The sequence below is a fragment of the Ascaphus truei genome, unplaced genomic scaffold, assembly GCF_040206685.1.
Source record: "Ascaphus truei isolate aAscTru1 unplaced genomic scaffold, aAscTru1.hap1 HAP1_SCAFFOLD_784, whole genome shotgun sequence".
In the NCBI taxonomy this organism is placed as follows: Eukaryota; Metazoa; Chordata; class Amphibia; order Anura; family Ascaphidae; genus Ascaphus; species Ascaphus truei.
In genome coordinates, this window is record NW_027457119.1 from 23195 (window position 1) to 35985 (window position 12791).

At 43.3% G+C, this 12791-nt stretch overlaps 1 long non-coding RNA gene across 1 annotated transcript; it reads left to right on the plus strand.

Moving 5' to 3' along the window:
• Positions 1–605: 605 nt before the first annotated feature.
• Positions 606–12189, plus strand: LOC142486209 (uncharacterized). Its single transcript, XR_012798868.1, has 7 exons — positions 606–705; positions 4442–4561; positions 5582–5677; positions 7122–7225; positions 8458–8568; positions 10962–11081; positions 12100–12189. It is a non-coding gene; the product is annotated as an uncharacterized LOC142486209 (long non-coding RNA).
• The last annotated feature ends 602 nt before the right edge of the window (positions 12190–12791 follow it).

Here is a 12791-nt window from a genome sequence, read left to right on the forward strand (position 1 = left end):
ATTCTTTACTTGTGTATTAAGGACCTTATTTGCATTAAATTCAGTCCACATGGGACCAAGACTTTCTGGCTTACTGAACAAAGTGGAATTGTTTCGTAGAGGGTGGAGAATTGTATTTTATCTGAAATTACCCCCTCTGCACAAAATACAAACAATTATACCCATACAAGTACCTTGTGGAAGTTGTTGCCCTCTATCTTCCTGTGGTCTCTCCCTGTTTCTCACCGTGCCTCCTCCCATTTCCTTGCACCTCTGCGTCTCCGCATATATCCCTATACTCAGAGCCGGCTCCGGTCAGTGACATGGGATGCCCAAATATGAGCATACCCATATATGGGCATCCATGCCACTGACCGGAGCCCGCTCTGTTGCGGATATGGAGAGAGACTGGGAGATTTACATCCCCTTATAATTCATATGGTGCATAGTACCGGCACGTATTGTTTTACCGGTACTGTGTACCTTCCTACTTTCACACTGGTACAGTATATGCTGCAGTGGGACTGAGAGGGATATATTGGTAACACATAGTCATTGTTGGGGGAATTCAATCCATTTTGAAAATAGTAATGAAATGTTTTTTACTTTTCTTTTTTTTCAGTAATGAAGAATGAAACATTTCTGTTAAAATTGAATTGGAGGTGAACTGGATTCATCATCAACTCTGCACCAGTGTGAATTGATGTTCTTTAATGTTCTGATAAGGTACATGCAACATCTCTTCCTCAACCCCTGCACCACTCTCTGCCTCTTGCCTCTCTCTCTCCACCTCCCTGCTAAGCGTATTAACCCATCTAATGTAATCCACATTCCATGTCTCACTTTACTCTTCACTTCTCACGTGCCCTCTGGAATGACTGCTCTCTGACTAACAAGGTCTATTTGTACATGACCTCTTCTGCTCTCATCCACCACCTCTCATTCCCCTCACCCCTGTCCTACTCGATACCTCAGCTTAATTGAACTCTCTCCTCTGACATCTACCCTTATCTCTAACCTCTCCTCACTTTCTGCTTAAACTAACTATCTTGTTAACTTTTACAAAGCTATCATCTCCTCCTCCCTCCTCCTCCTTCCTCCTCCCTCCTCCATTATATATATACCCCTTCTAGGCTCTGACACACTCATCCCTCTAAGGCCATGATTATCATGGGCACATGCTTGGTCGTCCACAGTGCGTGCGAGCGATGCAGAGCCGCCTCGGACCTCAGTGCAGGGATTGCTGCATACCCCCAGCATCTGTCACCCACAAACAATACACACACTAATACTCCCCACAATACACACTATAATACCTCCTCAATACTAATCTCCCCAATAATATTATAGCTCCAAACACAATATACACAACACCCTTACACAAGATACACAATCTAGTACTCTCCTCTGCACCTCTACACACAATATAATACTCCCACACACACAATATACACACTACCCTCCTACCCCCATAAAATACAACCAATAATACACACACACTTTGTGGATGTTGGGACCAGCTCCCGGCATGCACCAGTGAAAGAGAGAGGCCCGCAGAAGCTCGGAAGAACTCCCTCCATCCGTGCCTTCCTCCGTTTCACATCTTCTCCCTGTCTCTCTCCCTCCCTTTCCTTGCATCTCCCTGCGTCTTTACGTATACCCAGTCAGTGACGGCTCTGGTCACGTGATGCCTTAATATGGGCTTATCCATATATGTTCATCCACGTCACTAATGTGATGCCCGCACTGTTGCGGAGCTGGTACTTACGACGGGCACTTATTGTTTTATCAGTACTGCGTACCTGACTCTACCGGCCTACTTTCAACACTAGTACAATATGTGCTTCACTACGAGTGAGTGGGGAATATTGGCATCACACAGTCACTGTTGAATATGCCATTCAATCCATTTTGAAAATAGTAATGCAATGTGGTTTTGTTTTGTTTGCTTTTTGCAGTAATGAAGAATGGAAAAGTTATATTAAAATTAAATTGGAGGGGGACTAGATTCAGCATTTCATCATGAACTCTGCACTTGTGAGAATTTAACTTCTTGAATACCCTGACAGGTACACGCAACATTAAGACTATAATCTGCTGTGCAAGCTTTCGTGCTATACCTCCCCCTCAGGTTTTGATTTATACATTTGCTCCCTCAATTCATGTCCTCTAATATTTGAAAGCTCTCTCCTAGCATTTTCTCTTTACCACAGAACGTCATCCCAATGTAACCTCTCTTGTTCTTTCTGCTTGCTGTTTCCTCACTCCTCTGTTAAACTTTTCTAATTTCTCTAACTTCCACACTCCTGCTTTTATCCACATGTTCTCCTCTTTCCTTCCCCTACCTTTGCATGTGTCTACACACTGCACCATTTGTACAGACCTCTATTGCAGCTATTTCTGCACTGCTCAATGAAAAGCACTCTTTAATATCCTATTCTCTGTGCCCCCTCTCTCTGCGCCCCCTCTTTTGGCGCCTCCTCTCTCTGCGCCCCCTCTCTCTGCGCCTATCTGTCTCATTCTCTCTACGTCCCTCTCTCTCTACATAGAGCTATCTCTGTCTCTCTCTACACCTATCTCTGTGTCTCCTTCTATGTTTGCTGATGTGTGGGATATCTCTTATAATCTTGAACCTGCTCATATACACATCGGGCCTCCCTGCCTCTGCCTCCCTGCTAAGAGTGTTAACCTATCTAATGTAATCCACATTCCTTTCCTTACTTTTCTCTTCCCTTCTCCTATGCCATCTGGAATGTCCGTTCTCTGACTAACAAGGCTCTAGTTGTACATGACCTCTTCTGCTCTCATCATTCACAATCAGTCATTCCCCTCACCCCATCTTACCTGTCCCACTGATTTGCCTCTGCTTAATTAAACTCTCCTCTGACATCTACTCTAACCTCTCTGCTCTCTCTCTCTTTCCGCTTAAACTAACAATCTTATTAACTCTTACAATGCTATCCTCCTATCTATATGCCCCCTCTAGGCTCTGACACACTTGTCCCTCTAGCCCACACCCTTGGCTAAATTCCCAAACATGTTCATCACACTTCCACTCGCTGTTCTTAATGCCTATGAAGGAAATCACACAATTGATATTTGATTTTTCTACAGTAAAAATGTCTCCAGTCCTGTATAAAGCTGCTCTCTGGGGCCAAACCACACTACTTTTTTTTCACATTCATCAACACTCAAATTTAATTTACGCTGTCTTTTTTTCCCTGTATTTGACTCCCTCCACTAACCTTCTCCTCACACTTGCCATCCTTCCTTCACTTCTCAAGCATTTGACTACTTCAGAGGCAAGGTGGATGCCACCCACAAGGAGATTCCTTCTGTCCCTTCCCCCTTCTCTCCTTCTACCTAATTCTCCTTCTGCATTTGACTCCTTTTCTTCTCTTACAGAGCTGGAAGCTAATCATCTTCTCTTCTCCCTCTACCACATGCCCTCTAGATCGTATCCCCTCACACCTTACTGCATCTCTTAGTCCCCACTCTCACCCACATCTTCAATTCCTCCCTATTCTCTGGCTCTTTACCCTCTTACTTTAAGCCTGTAGTGGTCACCCTTTTCTCAGAAACAACCTACACCCTATGTGCCTTACTAACTACCGCCCTGTATCCCTCCTGCTGTTTGTCTCCTAATTGCTAGAATGTCAACATTCTTAAATCATATGCCCTCCTGGATCCTTTACAACCTGCCTTTCGTACAGCTCGTTCTACAGACTGTGCTTAAAGCAAATTCCCAAGGTCACTTTTCCCTACTAATCCTACTTGATCTATCTGCTGCGTTTGATGCTCTCAATCACTCTCCTCCTTCATATTCTAAACTCTCTCTTGGTATCCGTAACACAGTTCTATCCTGGTTTTCATCATAACTTTCCTGTCACACATTCTCCATCTCTGTTGCTAACATGTCTTCGTCTTCTATTGATCTGTCTGTGGGTATACATCAGGGCTCTGTTCTGAGATCTCTCTTTCTCTCTACATACTATCATTTGGTGACCTCATCAACTCTTTGTGACAATCCTATAAATAACAAATACAAATATCAGGTCATGGGAATAAGTGATTTGGACATAAAAGTAACATTTCGGAAGTGTGGACAACTAATACATCTTGTAGATTGCCTTTACAGTGTGATGTCATTGATTCAGTAGATTGTGTGCAGACCAGGACTGCAGTACAGTGTCACTCACATGGATGACTTGCGTGGTAGAAGCTCAAGAACAAGGATGTCAAACTCCAGTCCTCGAGGGCAGCAAACAGGCCAGGTTTTCAGGATATCCCTACTGAAAACCTGGCCTGTTTGGGACCCTCCAGGACTGGAGTTTGACATGCATGCTCTAGAAGGAGCACAGCTGTGGGTGGGAGGTGGATTTGCTTTGCATCAAATGGTTTGGAGCAAGGTTTATTGTATGTATTATCATAATAACAATGCAATGCTTAACTTTTATTTCAGGAGGGATGACTGCAGAACAGAAGTGAATATTGAAGCCATGTGTTCCTTTTCTTGCAAAAGAGAAAATTTGAAGGACAGTTGAAGAGAAGGAAAATTACTACACAGAGACAGATAAGCAATGTGTATATTTCTCATTTACCATTTAGTATTTGTCGTTTTATTGACTCCACACAATCCGGCTGCTACGGGTTTCACATTGAATATTTTCATCTCTACTCTACCCCTTCCTGTGATCTGAACCATGCAAGTTTTCGTTGATTCAATACATCATGAGTAGAGGGTGGCTACAGTATGAAGTAAAGACCCAAGGACCACATCTACTACCATTCATAACAAGAACATGTGCAGTAGCGCACAGCTGCAGTTCTATGTGATTGTTATGAAAGATTGAGGTGGTTCAATTCTATGAATCTGGAGTGGGATGGATCCTGTTTGCATCATATGGTTTCATCTAGGCCAGTAGATTATATAACTCTCAGTACAGGTTACACATGGCATCAGTATTAGTGATTTAAAGAGGAGGAAAGCTTCAATGTGGAGAACAAAGCCAAGTAATGTTGAAGTTATTCCTTTTACCATTTACTTGGTCAGTCTGTACTGTCTACTCCCCACACAGCTGCTAAGGATCTTCCATTTTAAATACTTTCACCTCCTATTCTGCACTGCTTTGCTGCCCATTATTCAGAGATGCGTTCCAGTCATGTTTACCACTCTGAATCTCTCTGCAGTCATTGGTTCAGCACATCATGGGTAGAGCATGGCTACAGATACAGCAAGCTATTATTATTTTACCGGCTGATCATCCATAATATTGCATTAAAACATAGAATATCACTTAATTTCCAAAAGATTCAGTGATGCTGATAATGCAGAATCTCACAACATTTCCCATCATAATGCCATAATGCACCAGTGGGAGAAATAATCCTTGCTATATCTGTACATTGTGTGACGTATTACCTCCATGACCATTGAGAGCAAGTACATCTTCTGTATAGAGCGGCTGTGTTATGATGCAGTTATTGATCATCATTGACATAATCACAAGAATCTTATGCAAAGGGAAATTGTCCGCAGCGAAGTGAGATTTCAGCCCCCAAACGTCTGTAATCTTAATGCAATGTCTTACTTTTGTTGCAGTGAACACTGAAGAGACGGATCTACTACAACACTGTACAGGATGAGCATACGCTACAAGCAGCAAAATGATCTTGCAGTTGACAGTATGTTGTTCTGGTAATGTGCACAATTATTATTTATGGGCTACACACCACAGTGCTGGACATATTCTGTTAACTTCAACTCTACTCCTAACATGGAGATGTCTTCCTGGTGTTACTGATTCAGTACATCATATGCACAGTGTGGTTATGATATGATGGATTGATTTAATGAACCCACCAACCAATGATGACATCTGCATCATCTTCTGTAAAGTGCAGCTACAGCATGATATTATCAGCATTTGGTGCGGTATAATCAGAGGTATCTATGTGCTTTTGTGCCTGTTTTAAGTCCTCCAGCTTAACGCCCCTACACCTCCCACTACACAGGCATACTTACTTATGCATACACTGACATCTGGCATACCTACACACACCCCAGGGCCACTTCCTTCCCCTGATGTCAGGGAGAGGATGGGCATGCAGAGTGCAGTAAGTCTCCACGTTACTCTGGCCAACAGTCTTGGCCTACCTCCAGCATCTGTCACCCACAACATCTGTTCCCTCCTTGTAAAGTGCTGAACTATCTCACCTGGGTCAGTGCTATAGCTGATCACAGTGCCCGATCAGGATGTCACTGTGACAGGCAGCAGTGCAGATTGACCGGTCAATCAATGCAGTGCCGCAACATATGCACTAAATGAGATTTCCGTGCCCCCAGTCAGGTTACTCCCTGGGCAGTGACCCTGCTCACACCCTCCCCTAGTTCCACCTCTGATCACAATTATCTCTCTTGGAGAGTGTAGCAAATTGGAGTTGGGGGAATCTCACCTCTGCCATGCATGGTCACAATCTGGGCACAGGACCCAAATAGTGGGCAATGTGGCACTTCTTACAGTAGAGAATAAGTAACTTTATTCTTTACTTGTGTATTAAGGACCTTATTTGCATTAAATTCAGTCCACATGGGACCAAGACTTTCTGGCTTACTGAACAAAGTGGAATTGTTTCGTAGAGGGTGGAGAATTGTATTTTATCTGAAATTACCCCCTCTGCACAAAATACAAACAATTCTACCCATACAAGTACCTTGTGGAAGTTGTTGCCCTCTATCTTCCTGTGGTCTCTCCCTGTTTCTCACCGTGCCTCCTCCCATTTCCTTGCACCTCTGCGTCTCCGCATATATCCCTATACTCAGAGCCGGCTCCGGTCAGTGACATGGGATGCCCAAATATGAGCATACCCATATATGGGCATCCATGCCACTGACCGGAGCCCGCTCTGTTGCGGATATGGAGAGAGACTGGGAGATTTACATCCCCTTATAATTCATATGGTGCATAGTACCGGCACGTATTGTTTTACCGGTACTGTGTACCTTCCTACTTTCACACTGGTACAGTATATGCTGCAGTGGGACTGAGAGGGATATATTGGTAACACATAGTCATTGTTGGGGGAATTCAATCCATTTTGAAAATAGTAATGAAATGTTTTTTACTTTTCTTTTTTTTCAGTAATGAAGAATGAAACATTTCTGTTAAAATTGAATTGGAGGTGAACTGGATTCATCATCAACTCTGCACCAGTGTGAATTTATGTTCTTTAATGTTCTGATAAGGTACATGCAACATCTCTTCCTCAACCCCTGCACCACTCTCTGCCTCTTGCCTCTCTCTCTCCACCTCCCTGCTAAGCGTATTAACCCATCTAATGTAATCCACATTCCATGTCTCACTTTACTCTTCACTTCTCACGTGCCCTCTGGAATGACTGCTCTCTGACTAACAAGGTCTATTTGTACATGACCTCTTCTGCTCTCATCCACCACCTCTCATTCCCCTCACCCCTGTCCTACTCGATACCTCAGCTTAATTGAACTCTCTCCTCTGACATCTACCCTTATCTCTAACCTCTCCTCACTTTCTGCTTAAACTAACTATCTTGTTAACTTTTACAAAGCTATCATCTCCTCCTCCCTCCTCCTCCTTCCTCCTCCCTCCTCCATTATATATATACCCCTTCTAGGCTCTGACACACTCATCCCTCTAAGGCCATGATTATCATGGGCACATGCTTGGTCGTCCACAGTGCGTGCGAGCGATGCAGAGCCGCCTCGGACCTCAGTGCAGGGATTGCTGCATACCCCCAGCATCTGTCACCCACAAACAATACACACACTAATACTCCCCACAATACACACTATAATACCTCCTCAATACTAATCTCCCCAATAATATTATAGCTCCAAACACAATATACACAACACCCTTACACAAGATACACAATCTAGTACTCTCCTCTGCACCTCTACACACAATATAATACTCCCACACACACAATATACACACTACCCTCCTACCCCCATAAAATACAACCAATAATACACACACACTTTGTGGATGTTGGGACCAGCTCCCGGCATGCACCAGTGAAAGAGAGAGGCCCGCAGAAGCTCGGAAGAACTCCCTCCATCCGTGCCTTCCTCCGTTTCACATCTTCTCCCTGTCTCTCTCCCTCCCTTTCCTTGCATCTCCCTGCGTCTTTACGTATACCCAGTCAGTGACGGCTCTGGTCACGTGATGCCTTAATATGGGCTTATCCATATATGTTCATCCACGTCACTAATGTGATGCCCGCACTGTTGCGGAGCTGGTACTTACGACGGGCACTTATTGTTTTATCAGTACTGCGTACCTGACTCTACCGGCCTACTTTCAACACTAGTACAATATGTGCTTCACTACGAGTGAGTGGGGAATATTGGCATCACACAGTCACTGTTGAATATGCCATTCAATCCATTTTGAAAATAGTAATGCAATGTGGTTTTGTTTTGTTTGCTTTTTGCAGTAATGAAGAATGGAAAAGTTATATTAAAATTAAATTGGAGGGGGACTAGATTCAGCATTTCATCATGAACTCTGCACTTGTGAGAATTTAACTTCTTGAATACCCTGACAGGTACACGCAACATTAAGACTATAATCTGCTGTGCAAGCTTTCGTGCTATACCTCCCCCTCAGGTTTTGATTTATACATTTGCTCCCTCAATTCATGTCCTCTAATATTTGAAAGCTCTCTCCTAGCATTTTCTCTTTACCACAGAACGTCATCCCAATGTAACCTCTCTTGTTCTTTCTGCTTGCTGTTTCCTCACTCCTCTGTTAAACTTTTCTAATTTCTCTAACTTCCACACTCCTGCTTTTATCCACATGTTCTCCTCTTTCCTTCCCCTACCTTTGCATGTGTCTACACACTGCACCATTTGTACAGACCTCTATTGCAGCTATTTCTGCACTGCTCAATGAAAAGCACTCTTTAATATCCTATTCTCTGTGCCCCCTCTCTCTGCGCCCCCTCTTTTGGCGCCTCCTCTCTCTGCGCCCCCTCTCTCTGCGCCTATCTGTCTCATTCTCTCTACGTCCCTCTCTCTCTACATAGAGCTATCTCTGTCTCTCTCTACACCTATCTCTGTGTCTCCTTCTATGTTTGCTGATGTGTGGGATATCTCTTATAATCTTGAACCTGCTCATATACACATCGGGCCTCCCTGCCTCTGCCTCCCTGCTAAGAGTGTTAACCTATCTAATGTAATCCACATTCCTTTCCTTACTTTTCTCTTCCCTTCTCCTATGCCATCTGGAATGTCCGTTCTCTGACTAACAAGGCTCTAGTTGTACATGACCTCTTCTGCTCTCATCATTCACAATCAGTCATTCCCCTCACCCCATCTTACCTGTCCCACTGATTTGCCTCTGCTTAATTAAACTCTCCTCTGACATCTACTCTAACCTCTCTGCTCTCTCTCTCTTTCCGCTTAAACTAACAATCTTATTAACTCTTACAATGCTATCCTCCTATCTATATGCCCCCTCTAGGCTCTGACACACTTGTCCCTCTAGCCCACACCCTTGGCTAAATTCCCAAACATGTTCATCACACTTCCACTCGCTGTTCTTAATGCCTATGAAGGAAATCACACAATTGATATTTGATTTTTCTACAGTAAAAATGTCTCCAGTCCTGTATAAAGCTGCTCTCTGGGGCCAAACCACACTACTTTTTTTTCACATTCATCAACACTCAAATTTAATTTACGCTGTCTTTTTTTCCCTGTATTTGACTCCCTCCACTAACCTTCTCCTCACACTTGCCATCCTTCCTTCACTTCTCAAGCATTTGACTACTTCAGAGGCAAGGTGGATGCCACCCACAAGGAGATTCCTTCTGTCCCTTCCCCCTTCTCTCCTTCTACCTAATTCTCCTTCTGCATTTGACTCCTTTTCTTCTCTTACAGAGCTGGAAGCTAATCATCTTCTCTTCTCCCTCTACCACATGCCCTCTAGATCGTATCCCCTCACACCTTACTGCATCTCTTAGTCCCCACTCTCACCCACATCTTCAATTCCTCCCTATTCTCTGGCTCTTTACCCTCTTACTTTAAGCCTGTAGTGGTCACCCTTTTCTCAGAAACAACCTACACCCTATGTGCCTTACTAACTACCGCCCTGTATCCCTCCTGCTGTTTGTCTCCTAATTGCTAGAATGTCAACATTCTTAAATCACATGCCCTCCTGGATCCTTTACAACCTGCCTTTCGTACAGCTCGTTCTACAGACTGTGCTTAAAGCAAATTCCCAAGGTCACTTTTCCCTACTAATCCTACTTGATCTATCTGCTGCGTTTGATGCTCTCAATCACTCTCCTCCTTCATATTCTAAACTCTCTCTTGGTATCCGTAACACAGTTCTATCCTGGTTTTCATCATAACTTTCCTGTCACACATTCTCCATCTCTGTTGCTAACATGTCTTCGTCTTCTATTGATCTGTCTGTGGGTATACATCAGGGCTCTGTTCTGAGATCTCTCTTTCTCTCTACATACTATCATTTGGTGACCTCATCAACTCTTTGTGACAATCCTATAAATAACAAATACAAATATCAGGTCATGGGAATAAGTGATTTGGACATAAAAGTAACATTTCGGAAGTGTGGACAACTAATACATCTTGTAGATTGCCTTTACAGTGTGATGTCATTGATTCAGTAGATTGTGTGCAGACCAGGACTGCAGTACAGTGTCACTCACATGGATGACTTGCGTGGTAGAAGCTCAAGAACAAGGATGTCAAACTCCAGTCCTCGAGGGCAGCAAACAGGCCAGGTTTTCAGGATATCCCTACTGAAAACCTGGCCTGTTTGGGACCCTCCAGGACTGGAGTTTGACATGCATGCTCTAGAAGGAGCACAGCTGTGGGTGGGAGGTGGATTTGCTTTGCATCAAATGGTTTGGAGCAAGGTTTATTGTATGTATTATCATAATAACAATGCAATGCTTAACTTTTATTTCAGGAGGGATGACTGCAGAACAGAAGTGAATATTGAAGCCATGTGTTCCTTTTCTTGCAAAAGAGAAAATTTGAAGGACAGTTGAAGAGAAGGAAAATTACTACACAGAGACAGATAAGCAATGTGTATATTTCTCATTTACCATTTAGTATTTGTCGTTTTATTGACTCCACACAATCCGGCTGCTACGGGTTTCACATTGAATATTTTCATCTCTACTCTACCCCTTCCTGTGATCTGAACCATGCAAGTTTTCGTTGATTCAATACATCATGAGTAGAGGGTGGCTACAGTATGAAGTAAAGACCCAAGGACCACATCTACTACCATTCATAACAAGAACATGTGCAGTAGCGCACAGCTGCAGTTCTATGTGATTGTTATGAAAGATTGAGGTGGTTCAATTCTATGAATCTGGAGTGGGATGGATCCTGTTTGCATCATATGGTTTCATCTAGGCCAGTAGATTATATAACTCTCAGTACAGGTTACACATGGCATCAGTATTAGTGATTTAAAGAGGAGGAAAGCTTCAATGTGGAGAACAAAGCCAAGTAATGTTGAAGTTATTCCTTTTACCATTTACTTGGTCAGTCTGTACTGTCTACTCCCCACACAGCTGCTAAGGATCTTCCATTTTAAATACTTTCACCTCCTATTCTGCACTGCTTTGCTGCCCATTATTCAGAGATGCGTTCCAGTCATGTTTACCACTCTGAATCTCTTCAGTCATTGGTTCAGCACATCATGGGTAGAGCATGGCTACAGATACAGCAAGCTATTATTATTTTACCGGCTGATCATCCATAATATTGCATTAAAACATAGAATATCACTTAATTTCCAAAAGATTCAGTGATGCTGATAATGCAGAATCTCACAACATTTCCCATCATAATGCCATAATGCACCAGTGGGAGAAATAATCCTTGCTATATCTGTACATTGTGTGACGTATTACCTCCATGACCATTGAGAGCAAGTACATCTTCTGTATAGAGCGGCTGTGTTATGATGCAGTTATTGATCATCATTGACATAATCACAAGAATCTTATGCAAAGGGAAATTGTCCGCAGCGAAGTGAGATTTCAGCCCCCAAACGTCTGTAATCTTAATGCAATGTCTTACTTTTGTTGCAGTGAACACTGAAGAGACGGATCTACTACAACACTGTACAGGATGAGCATACGCTACAAGCAGCAAAATGATCTTGCAGTTGACAGTATGTTGTTCTGGTAATGTGCACAATTATTATTTATGGGCTACACACCACAGTGCTGGACATATTCTGTTAACTTCAACTCTACTCCTAACATGGAGATGTCTTCCTGGTGTTACTGATTCAGTACATCATATGCACAGTGTGGTTATGATATGATGGATTGATTTAATGAACCCACCAACCAATGATGACATCTGCATCATCTTCTGTAAAGTGCAGCTACAGCATGATATTATCAGCATTTGGTGCGGTATAATCAGAGGTATCTATGTGCTTTTGTGCCTGTTTTAAGTCCTCCAGCTTAACGCCCCTACACCTCCCACTACACAGGCATACTTACTTATGCATACACTGACATCTGGCATACCTACACACACCCCAGGGCCACTTCCTTCCCCTGATGTCAGGGAGAGGATGGGCATGCAGAGTGCAGTAAGTCTCCACGTTACTCTGGCCAACAGTCTTGGCCTACCTCCAGCATCTGTCACCCACAACATCTGTTCCCTCCTTGTAAAGTGCTGAACTATCTCACCTGGGTCAGTGCTATAGCTGATCACAGTGCCCGATCAGGATGTCACTGTGACAGGCAGCAGTGCAGATTGACCGGTC